Source organism: Cydia amplana, chromosome 15 (genome assembly GCF_948474715.1).
Source record: "Cydia amplana chromosome 15, ilCydAmpl1.1, whole genome shotgun sequence".
Taxonomy (NCBI): domain Eukaryota; kingdom Metazoa; phylum Arthropoda; class Insecta; order Lepidoptera; family Tortricidae; genus Cydia; species Cydia amplana.
In genome coordinates, this window is record NC_086083.1 from 16,210,730 (window position 1) to 16,229,313 (window position 18,584).

At 36.5% G+C, this 18,584-nt stretch overlaps 3 protein-coding genes and 1 long non-coding RNA gene across 7 annotated transcripts in view; 2 read left to right on the forward strand and 2 right to left on the reverse strand.

Moving 5' to 3' along the window:
- LOC134654661 (zinc finger BED domain-containing protein 4-like) overlaps positions 1-18,584 on the forward strand; it is a 1,082,235-nt gene that overhangs the window by 664,523 nt on the left and 399,128 nt on the right. The window lies entirely within an intron of this gene.
- The window catches only part of LOC134654688 (uncharacterized), a 403,600-nt gene that overhangs the window by 219,117 nt on the left and 165,899 nt on the right, over positions 1-18,584 (forward strand). The gene's annotated exons all lie outside the window — the stretch shown is intronic.
- LOC134654659 (uncharacterized) overlaps positions 1-18,584 on the reverse strand; it is a 191,823-nt gene that overhangs the window by 101,158 nt on the left and 72,081 nt on the right. The window lies entirely within an intron of this gene.
- Positions 1-18,584, reverse strand: part of LOC134654664 (protein kinase C and casein kinase substrate in neurons protein 1) — a 229,612-nt gene that overhangs the window by 22,986 nt on the left and 188,042 nt on the right. The window lies entirely within an intron of this gene.

The following is an 18,584-nucleotide window of genomic DNA, read 5'->3' on the forward strand; positions in this document are numbered from 1 at the left end:
CGATATTCATTTATAGGATCAGATTTTAATAATATTTTTAAGATTGCAGAGAAGGTGGTTTGTAAAATCTTTTACATCGTTGTCAAGCTATGCTACGACGACAATTCACTAAAATTTGAAATGCGCGAACCGATTTAATTTCGTCTCCGTTGAACAATGAAGCAATCAAGCCCTCTGCTGTCTCAAAACCGCTAAAAGTTTCTCTAGATTCAATTAAATAGCGCTGAAAACTACGCCCATTTAACGTTCTGGCAAAAGTTTCATTCAATTCGATTGGGAAGGCAAAAACACAATACGAGCCAATACCTAGTGCTATATTTGGCTCACTATTCTAAAAGTAAATACTGAGTAAATTAAGGGTGCGAGAGAAAATATACTCGAGGTATTGTCAGTTTGCAAACAAAGTTTTATCTCACAACGTTCCAATTGAATTTATCTAACATGCATTAACTTCCAAACAGCATAATTTGCATTTCGCATTTAACATATGACAATTTTGTGTATTGTATTGACTTGATGATTCCCTAAAGAAATTAATTTTGATTTTAATGTTATGCGTTGTAATGTTATGTGTACTTTGTTTTTTGTTTATCTTTTATTTGTTTTTCGCCACGAATAAACAATTTCTATTTCTATTAATAGGATGTCGCCACTTTGTACAGAAGAGAGAAATTAGAAAATCTTATACAAAAGAAAATTGTACCTAGTCATACAAGACCCGTGCAGATTTACTGATTTTACTGCGTTTCAACGGTGAATACTTATTTGTATAAGACACGAAATATTTTCGAAATATTTTCGAAATAAGTAGCGATAATATTTAAGTTTGTGATGTCTGTGACAACTTTTTTTACAATGTGCGAACATTGTCACGATGGGCCAAGGCCTGTCCATAAACAGCCACCTTGCTGTGTCGTGCACAGTATATGGGCCAGGGTGGGCAGTTACATTTTGATAACTCTGCGAGACACGGACCACGGTTAGTTCTTATATGGAGTGCACGGGTGAAGGGATTACCTTTATGGCCCGCACGAATAACACCGGCAGAGCATCCTACCTATTATTAACCTCTACTATAATCGGTATAGGTTAATAGGTAATAGGTTGTTGTTTATTTATTTAAGAGTACTTACAAATTGGAATAGTGGAAAAATGTGCCGTATGATATTTCATCTTAATGGATAGAAGAAATTGTCTGATGGTTTAAGAAATATTAATCCATAATATTTGTAGGGTTCCGTACATCAAAAGAAAAAAACGGAACCCTTACATAGGATCACTCTGTTGTCCGTCCGTCCGTCTGTCTGTCTGTCAAGACCCTTTATTTCAGGAACGCGTGGAGGAATCAAGTTGAAATTTTAACCATATACTCAGGTCTCCCTTGAAGCTGTGAAAAATCAAACTTGTTTTTTTTTAATCTTTATTCTTTTTGCACCAAAATTTGCGGCACACCTAACTTGTGGGTCCGTAATGAAATGTTTGCTAAACCTATTAAATTATTCGACGAGTAACGGATCGAATACCGCTTTTCCGATTAGAATAACAAACGCACCCGACAGCCCATCCAATCCCAGTCGATATTGGTCCCAACCGCGTCTGCGGCGTTCTCGCGAAAGCGTGCAAGTGTGCCACGGGCACACACCATGGGAGCGTGGGGAAGGCAAAGATGACATTCTTACGATTCCGCGCCGGTTTCACTGCGGGTGGATTAGATGCTTTATTGTTTTGTTGATAACTGGTGTTTGTATAGACCAGCGGTCGGCAACCTTTTAGCAGCCAAGGGCCACATAATAGTTCACGAAGTAGATGCGGGCGGCACTATATTAATATTTATGACTTTATCAGACATTGTCGTTTGTCAATATTACATACAAAATAGCCAGGGAGGCCCGCGGGCAGCAAGTGACAGGTTCACGCTCTGGTATAATAAACGTTGGTTTATTTATTTATAAAAATAAGTACAAATGACGGACATAATGCCTTACGGCATTCTCTGCCAGTCAACAATAGGACAAAACAGAAATTCTCCAATGTGTATGATAGTGTTATTAAAATTTGTGGCCAGCATTGAGCGAGTAATAAGTCTTTGACATTCTTTCTTTACAAATATAATATCCGAGCTCATCACAGGTAAACTTAACGGGGAATGTTTATGAAATGGAATGTTTTTTCTGTTTCGCGATGGTAGTTATTGTATATTTTACACAAATATAAAAAGTACACTTGCCAACTTTAAATATGCAAAGTACATTTTTAGCACAAGGAAAATCTACACTTCACGAACACCCTTTTCATAGCGGCCGCTTTTAATCACCCCTGTCCGATACACGGGCCTTTTTAATTACACCTCTTGTTTCCACTCACCACGGCTTTTATACTGTTCCCCGTTTTGATCAGCAAGATTCTGTGAAGCTTTGTTTGGAAAGTACAGAGTAATTTGTGCGGTTTTATTGTATGAAGTGCCTTTGAAGAGGGCGCTTTCAATGTAATAATCGTTTTTACACCTGAACTTTTTATTGAATACCAATGAATGTCGCCAATGTCGTAAACAGTTTTCTTTTAATGAAATAAAACATGGATTACATTCGCACACACTACTGTACCGAAAAAATAGAGAAAAAGGCCCTGAGACTTATTTTAATGGCGTTGACATACAGACAGCAGAGGTTTACAAATATCTGAAGCTAGATACGAAAACTTAAAAACAGCACCCCACAGTATATATCTTATTTATTTTAAATGAGCCTAGAGTGTCCCACTGCTGGGCAAAGGCCTCCCTCTTCCCTTTCCACGTATCCCGGTCTTGATCCGTCTCCCACCAGTTCCTGTCAAAGGCGTCGAAGTCATCTCGCCAACGCCGTCGAGGTTTGCCGCGACCCCGGGTTTGATGTGGGACCCATCCAATATGTCTTAGGTGAGTTATTTTTAAGCCAAGTACAGTGCTTAATGATAAATGTCAACATAATCAAAATAACAGATAATGAGTTGATAAGTGTATATCATTGCATTAATCGATACTGATAATGATTGCTTATCAATGCTAAAGTATATCAGTGGGTGAGGGCTGCGACTCATAGATAATCGGAATTAGCCTACTTATTGAGTCATTTGATATGTTTGTGTAATCAATGATTGATTTATATATTGCTGGCTACCTGCATTTATTTGAAAAGGTCGGAAGAATTAATTTGCTAACTCTTAATTATTTATCTTGTTTTTATCTTATAACCCATAGTTGTTTAAAACGATTCGATACTTCTTCGAGACAAATTTCCCTTAAGATTCGTGTTATCGAGGTTCCACTGTATATCAGTGGAGTGACCGCAGCACGAGAAACGGAACATTTGCATAGTGAGTTTTTTATACAATTAAAAATGTATGTAAGTCGACCACTGGTCACCAAGATTAACGTTTGCATTAAGATTGAAAGATTCGATGATGATTACGTACATGTTACGTATATGACAAAAAACTGTCATTTTGAGTGAAAAGTGCAGTTATTTTTGATTTTTTCAACAACGCGCCATCACTGCAGTCTTATCTACCTTTAGAACGTGATCTAGTATGAACTATGAAGTACATACAGATATAATAGCGAATGCCGAGCACGAAACAGAAAATCACAGGTACGTCTAATATTTATCGCATGGCAAAAACTACACATAATAATCTCAAATTCCGAAACATGCCTTGACCGATAAAGTATATCCCATAGCGTGACAGTTATTATTTTTAATTATACTTGCAGCTAACCAATCGGCAACGTCGGCTAAACGGGTGCAATGCTGTTATTCTATTGGATACAAAGTGCAACGGCTTAATAAATAGTAGATTGTACAACAAGGGCATAAAGCTATCCATTGACATCTGAGGCAATTTATTAGGCAATACAGGTTGGCTAAAAAATTACTGCATTCCCGTTGCCAGGGAGGTTTTGGAATTATACTGAGCAACTTTTACTATGGGACCAACCACGATATCGCAAAAACAATTTGGCTGTTTCATACATTTTGGCTGCTCAGTATAGGTAATCCCAAAACCTCCCTGGCAACGGAAATGGAGTTATATGTATAGTCGAGGATAAAAATGGACATTTATGCCTGAGTTAATACAATCTGCTTGTCACTTCGATTGTGAGTAAAATATACAAAAATATCCAATATTTTAGGTTATTTTACCGTATTTATTCAAGACTAAAGAAAATTGCACTAAAGATCTCGGCTAACCAGCGCTCGCGCACCCATTGCGAACACCCTACCAGGTGTCGTAGCCTAGATACCACGACTGTTCCACATAACAAACGCAATGTCATAGCGGGAAAAGTACTACTCTTACGCCCTTATACATGTGAGTTCGGTTACATAACGCACATTCGCGGTCACAAGTGTTACGCGTTGTGATTAATTTAACATTTGATCTGTTAAGTAGATGTTGTTGTGGTGTTATAAATATGTGTTAAGTAAGGAGTGGCGTGTAACTGTTAAAGTAATATAATATAACACGGGTTAAATCACATTTTAAGCGCTAAAAGCTCTATAGTAGAAAAAGCTTAAGCGAGTAATTAGTTTCTGACAGTATAAAAAGAATGTTAAGTTTATACGAAAATATTGAATAAGTCAAGTATATTGTTGATAATTTTGTTGACAGCATGCGTGGCACACACTTTAAAGACTAAGGCTTCGTCACACAGGCGCGTTTTCCGGGCGGGGCGTGAGCGTTTTATATGTAAAAGCAGCGCGCCCCGCTCACGCGCCGTGTGACGGAACCTTTAAACAGCCAGCTCTGCATTGCATTTCTCAGCGGATATTCTTTGGAGCGCCTTCTCCTATTACTCAATGGATATCATTCATCATTTAAAGTTAACCAATTAACATTTTTTGAAATTTACTACTACTATTAAATGAATATAAACTTAAAAATCCATTAAACCGAAACATGAATCGCCCGCAGTAACCAGTCGAGTGGAACGTCAATTGGATTCCAACTACTATTACGAAATTATCACGCCATTTTGATTGACCGGTACCTAATCGAGACTACTTGATTAATATCATATCAAATAAGTATCCTTACCACGAGTTTGACACTGACATATTCGCTAGCGAATGCGTAAACTAACTTACAATGCATCTCCGTCGTACTGACATTGGTGCAAGCGAGATGCACTGCGTTGAGTTGAGGAAGTCGCTAGCGATCAAGGCTGCGTAAAATTCATGGTGAACTTGGTACGGTGTTTGACAATATAACAAGATTAGGTTTTTATTAGGGTTCCGTAGCCAAATGGCAAAAAACGGAACCCTTATAGATTCGTCATGTCTGTCTGTCTGTCTGTCTGTCTGTCCGTCTGTCTGTCCGTCCGTATGTCACAGCCACTTTTCTCCGAAACTATAAGAACTATACTGTTGAAACTTGGTAAGTAGATGTATTCTGTGAACCGCATTAAGATTTTCACACAAAAATAAAAAAAAAACAATAAATTTTTGGGGTTCCCCATACTTCGAACTGAAACTCAAAAAATTTTTTTTTCATCAAACCCATACGTGTGGGGTATCTATGGATAGGTCTTCAAAAATGATATTGAGGTTTCTAATATAATTTTTTTCTAAACTGAATAGTTTGCGCGAGAGACACTTCCAAAGTGGTAAAATGTGTCCCCCCCCCCCCCACTGTAACTTCTAAAATAAGAGAATGATAAAACTAAAAAAAATATATGATGTACATTACCATGTAAACTACCACCGAAAATTGGTTTGAACGAGATCTAGTAAGTAGTTTTTTTTTTATACGTCATAAATCGCCTAAATACGGAACCCTTCATGGGCGAGTCCGACTCGCACTTGGCCGCTTTTATATGACTATGACGCAGGTGACATGGATTACGAACTATATTATTAACAGAAATTGTTAAGACGAGGCGTTACGAAGTTTTCCTTCTTCATACCTTAGTTTTTACCATAAATGGGTTCCATTATTTGATCTGTGGTCGAATCAGGAATGCGCAAACGCGGGCAATTTGTCAATGGAAGGAAAAACGTGCTCAAGTTAGAATTGCAAGCGTCAAAGCATAAATACATTAAAAATATTAAAACCTTTATTCCCGACCTTATCACAACGAGTTAAGAATTAGTTCTGCCTCGTTAGTGTGGGGTTTATTGTGGTTTTTCTATACATTAAGACTATCGGGAGCGCGGGAAAGGAATGTTGCAAATGCAGTGTGATGTGCGTAAATCTGAAGCGAGTCGGTGTGGAGGAACTCAGAATGTAAAATACCCAAGAGTAAAAAAAGTTTAACTACTGAAAACAGTATGTACAGAATCGAGATAAAGATGTTGAGTTAGCGAGTACAGACAGATCATTACTGCCCAAAGAATCTGTAACTGTAATTTTCTGGATACAACGGGCATTAGTAAATGAACTTTAAAGGGCCGTCACAATAGATCAATGCGTGGTCGATGCGACACTCAAAGGCCCATAACACCCCAATAATAAATAGCTAGTACAGTAAAAGAGGTAAAAAACCACCTACGATAAAAGTGGGGTATTTCTCGATTTGCTGATAAATATCTCAAATATTGCGCAACTGATAGAGACATGTGACGGCTTTCAGAATTTTACATCGTGCACAATTATTTTGAAAAAAGCTTAACCTCTTCTTCTTCCATCTACAATAAGCTTATTCTAAAATAATAATGAACTACTAGTGGATAATATCCACTGGATATAGTGTAAATATTATACTTGAACATAAAATATAAATATGTAGTCATATAGAACATCAATATTCTCGCAAAACATTTATGAAGTTGTTTCTCATCGATAAGTTCAGAAGATTCAGAAGTTCATTCAGTAGAAAGAAGGGCGGAAAATTCACCGAGGCAGCATAATAGGTTTAAAAATAGTCCACTCTTCCGTGTACACCGGTGCTCGCATGAGGAAACCCTTTGAAACGATTTGAACCGCAGACTCATGATAAGTATTCTTTGTCTGAGGTCCATATATGCTGGTCCACCAATATCGTACCTGCTGTATTTAGTCAGATGTGTGAAAGCCCCTAGGAGCGTATTTCCATGTTGTTTTGGTTTGGTCAGCTTTTGAAATCTTTAATCTTCCATCACGGTATACTTACGTATCTATAAACTTTCCTGATTTAATTCACTTTGAACGATTATTTTTCTTAGACTGCTGCAATATGGTGGCAAGAAGTCGCGCTGAGTCTCCAACTCCAGACATTTACGGAGTAAGATCGCCAAATTGTTATTCGTTTGACATCCAAATGAATCCGCTGAAGATTTTGCGAGAATGGCCACAATAGGTACATGGAATTCGGCCTCACCGAATTTCCTCCCGAGTGTCGAAGAGAAAAAGCGCGCAATACTTCCGTTTGTAGACGTCTGCTACGGACACAGGTTTCATTCCAATCTCTTAAACACGGTCGAATCAAACCAGTATACTTGCGCTTTCCTACGTCTAGTTACTATACGGATATCGATATCAAGATACACTGGTAGGTAATACCTACGGCCCGGAGCTCCACTTTGAGCTTGCGATGAGAATATATGGTCTGTTTTTGTACTAACGATCGCCGGAACTTTGGCGAGGAAGTTCGATTGCTCTCAGACTGGACCGAGTTGCAACTTGATCGGAGACGATTGAAATTAAGCGCGCGAATGGGTAAAAATACAGTATTAGTAGAGTTCTCCATTAGTTTGTACCTATTGTGAGTTTAAATAGGTACGTAACTGAACTCAAAGTAGTTTATTTATTAGAACAAAGCAGGATTTTTCTAAAAAACAAGATGTTATTTCAACCGTTCGCCATCGAGGTCTTAAACATCTTAGTCATCGCTGTTCGACGTAATTAATCAACTTTCATCTTCAGAGTAACCTTAAAATCCCAAAAAAATGCTGAGTATTCCGTTAACACCGTAAAAACATCGTCATCTTGGCCGAAGTGTAAAGAACAGTAAATTTTTTCGTGCTTTCGAATTGTTCAGTATGACCTATATGTATAAATAGAAATACTACCTCAATATGTACAAGGGTTGATAAAATAGCCTATAGGTTATCGTAGAAATATAAATGACAATAAGAGGTAGAAATGATAATTCTATACCCGGAACCCGGCAGTATAAATGATGAAGCTTTCCCAGTCGATATGTTAGCGACAGTCACATGCATTCAAACTTTACGTGGAGGTAAAACTGCCCTTGGTACAGGAAATAGTTCCCCTCTAGACAGTGCTCCAATAAAGTGACATACTCTTCTGGAAGTTCGTTATCTATAAGTTTCATTTTGACAATGCCCAGACACTCTTTTAATGGAACATTGGTAAACAACGACTCCATATCGAAGCTTTACCATTATCTCATCTGGTTCCAATTTCATGGCCTTGACAATGTCAACAAAATGTATATAGAGCATTTAACTACTCTGCTGACCGTCCATAGAGAGTACAGGCGCGATAATATTTGAAAACTAATTCAAAACTTATTAAACTTATAAATACAAATATCCTTAGCAGTGTAACATTGCGTTGCAAGTTATACAGATGAGTAACCAGTTAGTAATTACTAATTACCATCTAATTAAACAGCTCTCGATTGAGTCAAGCGGTTTGACTTGAACCTGTCAATGATGATGTCATGAGTTTGCGAACATCGCGGTTTACAGGTCATGATGCCTTGTATATTATTGTATTTTTCACATAAATACCCATTTCGATGTTATCCTTTCAGAACATACGAATGTGAAAATTTGATGTTTGGTAATAGCATTCGATTTACAGCAACGTAAATAGCGTGTCCAAATTTCGTCATATATAGACAATGATTAACGATTATGACATGTGCTCATCCATTTCAAACGTATAAATAAATAGTGGATTAATGTCAATAATTCATAGATAATTCAAGTTCCCAAAAAACTTGTTTATTATTCGCGTGTGAACCGGTCATTTAGCGGTCTGATTGAATCAGAATATATTGCAATTTCAATCAGCGGTGTGCCAAGTCAATAAATTAAAAAAGTACAGTCTACAAAGTGTTTTTCAACTTTATTTCAACTAGCAGAGTACGTCTACAAGTTGTAAATAATCCTTATTTGTTCCAAGGTTACAATTTCAGTCACGACTAAGTAATAAAATAACACAAAGCATTAAAAGATAAATAAATATTTAATGTCAAAGTAGGGACTAATTTTAAACTGTAGACGTTTCACAGCGGTCACAACAAAATAGGTCAATTGACTATGTTGTAAAAGTCAGTAATAAAATCCTATAAATTCCTTGTCAACCTATTTTGGTCCAGGCTGTATAAAATCAAATCTACGTTAAATATTACAATTTTAAGGTTCCTCTAGGGTCTTGAACGGACCTGGTGAGGTTGCGGAAGAGTACTTCGGCGTTCCTGGGACCTCGCCGTATAGCAGCGCGGCGGCAACAGAGGGGTTTTAGTGGGTAAACCTGGGGTCTCATTAGCCCACAACAGGGAGTCCCACATAACCATCCCGGCCCGTCTCCGCGCCGGGTGGTATGCGTAAAGCATTTCCCCTCTTTAAAAAAAAGGGTCTTGAACGGATGCACTCCGCCTCCATCTTGCATTGCCTTCCGTATTCAATATAACCTCTTCATCATAGCTCAGCGATCTCTTATACAAGTTATTAACACCTCACTGTCGAAATAAATCCCAAGTGAAGTAAACAATATGGCATTACCATACAGTAGAGGACGTATTACATAAATCTTAGATCATGCCGTGTCAGGGCTGAGCGCATCCTAGCGTGGTTTGTTTGCCTAGTTTTTGTTCCTAGGCTAGGTATAATCTAGTGCTTAACGCTGATTATTTATGCTTAGTACTGTTTACATGTTCTTGTCCAGTGCATTGTCGATTAAAGTAAATGTTAGTAGGAATTACTGTGCCATGATCTTAATCTTTGAAAATTAAAAGGAAGAAATGAATAAAATATAAATTAATTTGCGTAACAATATGCTATTTGCACGTCATTGAACGGTGAATACATAGGAGTCTCATTTAGTTAAGTGCTTCTTCAACTTTGCCTGGCTGAAAAAACAGTGTCTCCTTTCCCGTCTTATTAGGACTTTCAAACATGTTTGAAACACACAGACAGCTGTTTGATAGAAAACGTCTTATAACCTCTTAAATAACGATATAGAAATATAATATTTTTGAAAAATGTAAAGTGTCACGTCTACGTATATATTTTTATTTCCTCTCATTAGCATCTTTGTAGATATAAGCCTAACTTGTATGTTTTAGAACAGCTACTAGTTTAGGTACTTATATTAATATTGAAACAATTGTGAAGGTTGTTTCCGATGTCGATATTGATTTAATATTATCTAGTTACAAATTCAAAACTAGTATTAAGAAGCAATTCCGATCACTTTAAAGACAAGTTTGGGTACGTTTATAATTCACAGTGCTAGTTAAGTATCAGAACGTACTATGCGCCTAAGTTAGGCGTTAATTATACTCTCTAGCCCCCAAGAAACCTATAAAAACCTTCTATTCCATTATGGTGAAATAAAAATAGGGGCAAATTACTGCACTATAAAAGACCAATCATTGGATAATTTATAAATATATAGGACATTCATTTACAAAAAAGCACTGAAAGCAACTTAGTCACATGTACATTGTTTTTATCTTAAATAGTGTCCAAGTTTAAGTAGAAAAAATCTAGGTGTGTTCAATTGGAACTTGCCACTATATATAGTATTCCATAAAGATAAAGTGCATTTTTTCTCGGTCAAGTTATGTCGATTGTTCAATATGAATGGGATCGTAATTAATTATAATGGCGCCCGCGTCGATATGCTTTTGTACTGTCACGTTGTGACACAACACTTGAAAGATGACGCCTTTTCAGTTAGTTAGGAATAGAAATAAAACCGGACGCGGCTTTTTAGTGGGGATAAGGTTCTTGAAGAGTTAACTTGAGATCATTCAGAATCTAGATTATAAAATTGTACCCAAATACGTCTAGTATTATGTATATTGATAGTATAGTATACCTACTTATATTTTCTGATCTTTCTGTTACGGGATATTTTGGAAAAATATGGTAGTTGATTTTTAAGATGTGTTTCAGTGCGAATCAAAAAATAAGACAACACAATACGATGCTGAGAAAGCCAGAAAATAAACATGATGGAAAATTTTTAAATCCGCTAGAAGGAAAACCTATCTCACTGGTGCCTTTTATTTAGTAGTTAATCCTAAGCTAACCCATAGTAGTAACATAAAATGTATAATTTAGTATTTTCTCATGAAAGGGTTGTTTTATCCCATGGTTACGAAGAATGTTTCTTATTTTCATGACTATTCACACCGCCTACGACGCACCAATGTAAATGTAATTTTCTACGCACGCATTTCATACGAATCCATGGGTCAAACTAGACTGTACAATTTGATCTTCAAGACGAAATACGTCGTGGATTGGGATAAGAGCGGAATTCAGAAACAATGAGACTGAGAGCCGGATTAAGGAGGATTTGAACGTGGTCCGCCCCGGGCTTTTATACAGACTCTTTCCGGCTTTTTGTTACTCGTACAATACTTGTTTCTCAAATACAAAAAGCGTAGAAATTTCTTTGTGATTTCGAGATTAGGACTTTTAATATCTTTTTCACGTTATTTATTGAATGTTTTAGTAATTCAGGAGCAGTAACTTCAAAATCTTATGCAATAAATCCTATGTCAAGGTATTCAACGATTTCGTTCTAGAATAAGTAATTACATACACTCATAATGTTGTTGAAACTGCGAGATACCAGCCCGCCCCCTTAAAAAGCAGGATTTTTCCCTTTATTTCAATATAATTTTACATTGGTCATTTTATTTAGAATGGTGAAACTTTTCAAAGAAATCTTCTCTCCTGTACTTACAACAAAAATAATTATTTTAAACATTATTGAACACTTGTAAGTTTGATTTGTAAGGTCACACATGGTTTATTAAATAATTATACACGTGTTTGGTAATAGCTACTAACATGTGTACGTATATCGGAGCTGGCAGTGCCAACATCAACTGTTATATTGACTTTTGTTAGGCCTTATATCGTTGAAATAAGGTTTAGGAATGTTTACGCAATTAATAGTATCTAGTAGAGTAGGTACACTAATTTTAACAATTTAAAGTATACTCAGCGCGTTTTTATAACCATTCTACCCCAAAGCTGTAACTGATGTTATCCAGAAATACCAATTATGACGTCACAGCTGTGAAGTATTTTATTTCGGGAACTAACCAGACGTCCGAATTTATTTACTCGCCTAATGCCGTATCGATGAAAACGATATTTCCAATGAAAAAACACTTCGTCAGTACACGCCGAAAAGCACTTTATCTTGATAGAAATACGGTTTAGTTATTTAAATTTGTTAAACGGCTAGTTATTTCAAGTGTTCCAATATTAAATGTATCTCATTATTACATGTAGTAGAGCATCAATTTTAGTTATATACCAATTTTCATTAAATTATTTTATGTACAAGCATACCAAGTATTTATAAGTACCTATATAATCAGGTATTCAGGCTAAGGATAATCATGGGTTATTACAACATTTTCCTTACATCCTTGGCAACAATGAAAATGATATACTTACTATAATGGCCGGTACTGTATGATGCAACAAGAAACAAAGGTGAGCAAGGTACTGAAATATGAATTCTAATTTGCATGCTTTAAGGGCGAGTTTCCTGTGCATGGTTAACGGTGAAATTCAGTAACTGAATACTGAAGTTTCAGTGTAAACTTGGTATCTTAGGAGTAACGTTATCAGTACAACATAAGACTTCTTATCTCCGGTACGATGACGCAAGTATGGCGAGGAGAATGTGTAACACAAGGTGCTAGCAAGTAGCAATAAGTAAATAAAATGATTACCATGATACACAAGCGTAAAGTACTATATGTTAACTATGTATATATGCGGTTGTCATCTATTCTACATATGTTCAACTAAAGTGGTCTAAACTAAAGACGCAATATTTCAATTTATTGTTATCAAAAAAATGCATACTTGTTTACATATTAAATTAAATTAAATTATCAAACTATCGCCCGTGTGAGATAAGTGTTCCTGCTACTTAGATTATATCATTGAATATTATTTATTGCTTAAACTACAGATTAACACGTTTTAAACTAGACTTAGGAGATTAGTATAAAACATTAAAAAAAATGTCGGATAACGATAAATATAGTTAGGTACTTAATGGCTTAACTGACGTCACAAACCATGGTTTCGAGTTTCAAAAGTAATCAGTCCGCTCCCTCAGATCCGTTAGTTAATCTCTTTAAGGGAAGTGTAATTGATTGATTAGATAATTAACGCATTTCACCAAGTACTCATTAATATCACGTGTATCGTATGTGGAATTTGTAGATAATCAGAAATTACACGTGATTTTACTTACCTAAAGGTAGGTAATGTCTTGACGCGCCGCGTAACTTATTTCATTAACTATTACTAATCAAGTTTACTTCGATAGCAGTAGGTACCTGGTATTAACCGTACTTATAGGTATAGGCTGTTAATAGGCAAAGGCAGTAATTAACAAAGTAACAACCTACAGTATGATCTTTGAAAATCAGATTTTGTAGCGTAGATGTTATTTTATTTATAAAGGTCTGCCAACAGCGGTTACAATGATACATTAACAATTAATTAATTGATGTTATAATAACAATAACCACTTAACAATGACGATTCTGTGGAACATAAAAAATAAAGTGATATAAAACGATACGCTACGAATCTCTGATAGCTGACTGAGCGCTCAGACATACTGTAACGTTGTCGGTTCAAATTCCCTAGCTAACACTGATGATTATCTCGAATATTATATTAAGTATACTAATCTTATTGTCTCCGATACCCAAAGGTTGTCTGGAAGAGGTCGCTCTTAAGCAATAAGACCGCCTGTTGTCACCTCTATTGTCTTTGTTTATGTTACTGTACATTTATTGTAAACTACGAGTTTGGTGAGGTGTCCAATAAAGAGTATTGTATTGTATACTAGTGTTGTTAGACGTTTACTCAAAACATCGTATCTATATGAGATCCCTAGCGATTTTCATTATGGCCACTGTGATAGATAAGATACGAGCAGACGAATCGCTTGATGGTAAACAAGCAATAACCGTCGCTCATTGGAGCAGCCAGGACGCACTCTCCGTAACATAACACATTTGAAGTCCACCGCGCTCTTCTTCCAAAAACAGTTGCACTAACTTTATTGATACAGCCTAGTTGAATTATGTTATCCGATCCAGTCTAGAATTCCAAAGTGGGACGAAACACCTACCAGGTCTATATTTCAAGCCAGCAGCGTGAATAATTCAGTGCATCGATAAAATGTCTATTGTAAAGAGGCCGAGTCAAGGAACTCGATCGATCGATAGTTTGTCGTGTAAATAAGTTAAGAGGCGGCTTGTTTGGTGTTACATGGACGCACTTCAGACACACGGTCTCTAATACGTTACATATTTCCGTTGCTTAGATGTGAATGGACAACGCTCGGTATACCAGGGATCAGACTGAAGTGTCCCAATACTTATACCATAACATTTTACGTTCCTTCCATTCTGTTACCGTCATCATACGTCAATCGATGTAAAACTTTTTGAGCACTTTTTTTCTCCTAACATATATAAATTAAAAATAATTAAGAGTGTTCAACTTTAAATAAAACAGCTAATTTAATCGTCATCGATGAATTCTAAATAACTTAATCGCGTAGGATGTATCCCATCAAAAACATTACATGTAAAAAGGTGCAAGTCTCGCAAGTCGCAACGCTTTTACTACAAAAAAGTTTTGAGATGTAATGTGAAACCAAGTCGGTTATTTTAATCAGTGCCAGGGGGTGTTAAAACCGTATCAATAAGATATCTTTAATTTGTAATACGTGACTTGGCCATCGCACGGCTGCATAATGACAAAAGGATCATCGTCACCTATTAAAAATAATTCTAATTGGACATAACGCTAGCGCTAATTGCAGTTTGAGCATTACTTACACATATTTACGAGTACGGTACGAGTAAAGCATTATGTGCGATTGCCAAGTCATTATATGTATTACAAATTAAAGATATCTTATTGATACGGTTTTAACACCCCCTGGCACTGATTAAAATAACCGACTTGGTTTCACATTACATCTCAAAACTTTTTTGTAGTAAAAGCGTTGCGACTTGCGAGACTTGCACCTTTTTACATGTAATGTTTTTGATGGGATCTCATCTCTTTTTGTAGGCAGTCCTTCTTTTCGGGTACTCATACCCATACTATGTATACACATATCATAACTAAACATATCTTCATTCATACTCACATCGTACATCGTAGTGTACCTTTACTTTACCTACTATTTGTAGGAACTGCAACAGTAACTTTGTAATATCATATATTTATATGGGATTACAAACTTACTTATGCAGTTCGTAGATCTTTAAAACGTGACTGATATTGCAATATTTTTAGGTTTTCCTTTATGTGGCCATTAAACCCTAACTCTGTACCAAATTTCAGCTCTCTGAGTTTATGGGAAGTACTAATTCTATTCTGATGATCACGAGTGAATGAATGAGTGTCATAAATGCAAAACTTTGCTTAACTTCGGAACTAAATGACCTACAGACTTGAAATTTTGGATTTTAAGTATGTGATTATAGCTTACTGGATGACGAAAATTTCTGCGTTCTGGTCTTATCCAGAGGTTCTCAAATAGGGGCCTGAAAATGGGGCGAAATGGTTCCAGTAAAGGATGGTACGGCAGTGTTTGCTTCGCGCTCGACTTGGCGGGGGCACTGCCGTGCCCCCAGATCTAGAAAGTTTAACATAATTTTTCTACAAATTTAAAGTTTAAAAGTTAGCTACACTCAATATAACAAAGCAGTTTGAGTGATTACGAGTAAGTTACAAGTTGTAACATTTTACAAAGTTTTGAATATTAATGGAATTAATCGTAAAACAAACGCTAATTATGGCATTGACAAATCACGAAAGTTAGATCTAGCAAGAATACCTAAATATAAGGACATGATAAGATTCCAGCCCTAGTAGCACGGTCGCATTTTTATCGTTTGTCACTATGCCTGTCACGTTCTAACAAGTATGTAAGTGCGAAAGTGACGGGCATAGTGATAGTCGATAAAAATGGAACCGTGCTGAGCCCGCTGGTTTAGACGTTACCTCCTTAGGTGCACTAACCTTATCTGACAGGGAAAAGTATTCTATTCTAAAATGATTCATTGAAATACTGCTTGTAAACTACAATAAACTAGGTACACTTGGTTGTATTTAAAGTGGAGCTCGGCGACGGAATTTCACAAAATAATATATTTTCACTCTGAAAGAAATACTGCCGGTTATAAAACGCGTAATGATCAAATACATTTCTCAGTGATAGTTCCATCTAATGCGTAGTAGAGTTTTGCACCTTATACCATAGAATGTTAGGTAGTTATTACAAATGTTACCTAAATAAGATACGAGATATATAAAGTAAGCAGTAGATGTACCAGCTTGTTCATAAATTTAAGAGCAGACAACGGTAGGGTACGTTTGTGTACTCTTACTCCGCAATGTCCTTTTCAATTCATGCCATGAATTTTTGAGATGGAGAACTGAAATATAGGTCGTTTGGAGCGTGAATTGTGTTGTCAGTTGGGCCTTTCATAACTCATACGGTTTATATACCTTTTAATTTTTTTTAATGATATATGAGGCAAACAAGCGGACGAATAGCCTAAGGACACCTGCGACACCGGACGTTTGAAAATGGTATCGACTCCGGAAATACCGCGCGCGACGACAATTCATTCCACATTTTAGCTGCGCGAGGCAGGAAGTTTCTGGAGAAACGCACAGTTGAGACTGCGAACCATATAAGCAGTGAAGAGTGGGTATTAAGCTATGGTAAACTATAGGTAGGTAATTTACCCTAAGTATTTAGAGTGTTATGGTCTCAACAAGCTTGTCAGGTACAGGTGAGTAATACACAGTACAGTTTTCCATGTTAATATTCAAGCAAAGTCAAACACTGATGACACAACCCCCGCATTCCCAGAATGTCCGTGGAATTTGAACGTTTCACAAACGGAATTAGCCGGAGAAATTGGTGATTCATGGAATACCGACCGCTTCACGGAAACGATGTGACCTAGATTGTACAGGTTACTTGCTTTTTTAATCGAGAAGCAACAAAGTTACGATCGTTAATTTCGATATTATCGAGCGATAGCGCTAATAGCAAAAAGTAAGAGACCGGCGATATTAATTTTATATACATAGTTGTAATTGTAATAGTAGTTCTGAACCCGAACCAAAGCCATACTAAACCTCCGTTCATCCGCTGTCCGTCTGTCCGTCACGAGGCTGTATTAATGTATTTCATGAATCATCAAAGGTGGTAGACCGATGAAATTATTTATAACCATCATAGAGTACTGGCAAAACCTACCTATAAGTTTACATGCTAACAAACAACTAAATTTCCGATGGAGTCCTTCATTCCGCGTGATCTAAAATGCACTTAGGCGGATTTTTTTCCAGAATTGAAAAAAAAATTCGCAACTAACATATTCACACACACACACACACATTCGGCAATTTTTTTTTGTGGATCGGCTTTGTCTCCGCTCTAACTTTAGCTCATTATCTTAGCCATTTTAAACAAACTTAATAAATCGTTTCTTTCGTGACGATGTAAAATATCCAATTCTCTTCCGCGGTTTACGTAGCTCGCATGTTGTAAACCATTTGACAAAGCACGAATGTTTTATTTCCGTACCCTTTCTTCAACCTTGCTTCTTTCTATTCGAGGTCGTGTTCTAAATGAAAGAAAATCTTATAAATGATGTAAATACTCTAACACTTAGTATGAAAGCAGCTGTGTCGATAACTCGAACGGTGCTATAAAATTTTATAGACTTTCGGTTAAGAACTGTTTAATGCGGTCATTATATCGGGTGGGCGAGCGATAAGTATCCAAGTTAGAATTATCTGTTTTGCATGATTTCACGGTGCTGTAGTGATGCTTCTGGTAAAACTTGTATTAAGGGAGAAAATTTAAGAAAAACTGTGATAGTCAAAAAATTATAGATAATATAGAGGATAATACCTGATGATAGAAGAATAAAATAGAATGTTGGAAATCGATTTTGTTAAGACAAAAATCGACATTTATTTCCCAAAATAGACAAATAGAGAATCCCGGGCCCCGTTCTTCTTGACAATTGATTAAAAATTAAAATTAACTTTTTTTCTTCTTTATTGGTTGTGGTCAGCAGCGGAAAAGCGAATGGTAAGGAATTTTCATACCAGTCCGTAAACCTCTACTCCGGAAGAAGCTATCCGCGAATTAATAAACAGAACCCTTTAGTGACCTTATTCTTCATTCATCGGTCGTCCCAAACCGACAATTTTTACCAAGACCCAACCATTGGTAAAAATTGTCGAGTAGTCCCTTATTAAGGTTAAGTGTCACTGATGGTCTAACCTGTTGGCGTTGCTTAGGGCAGGATCCTTTCACTAATTTACGAGTAT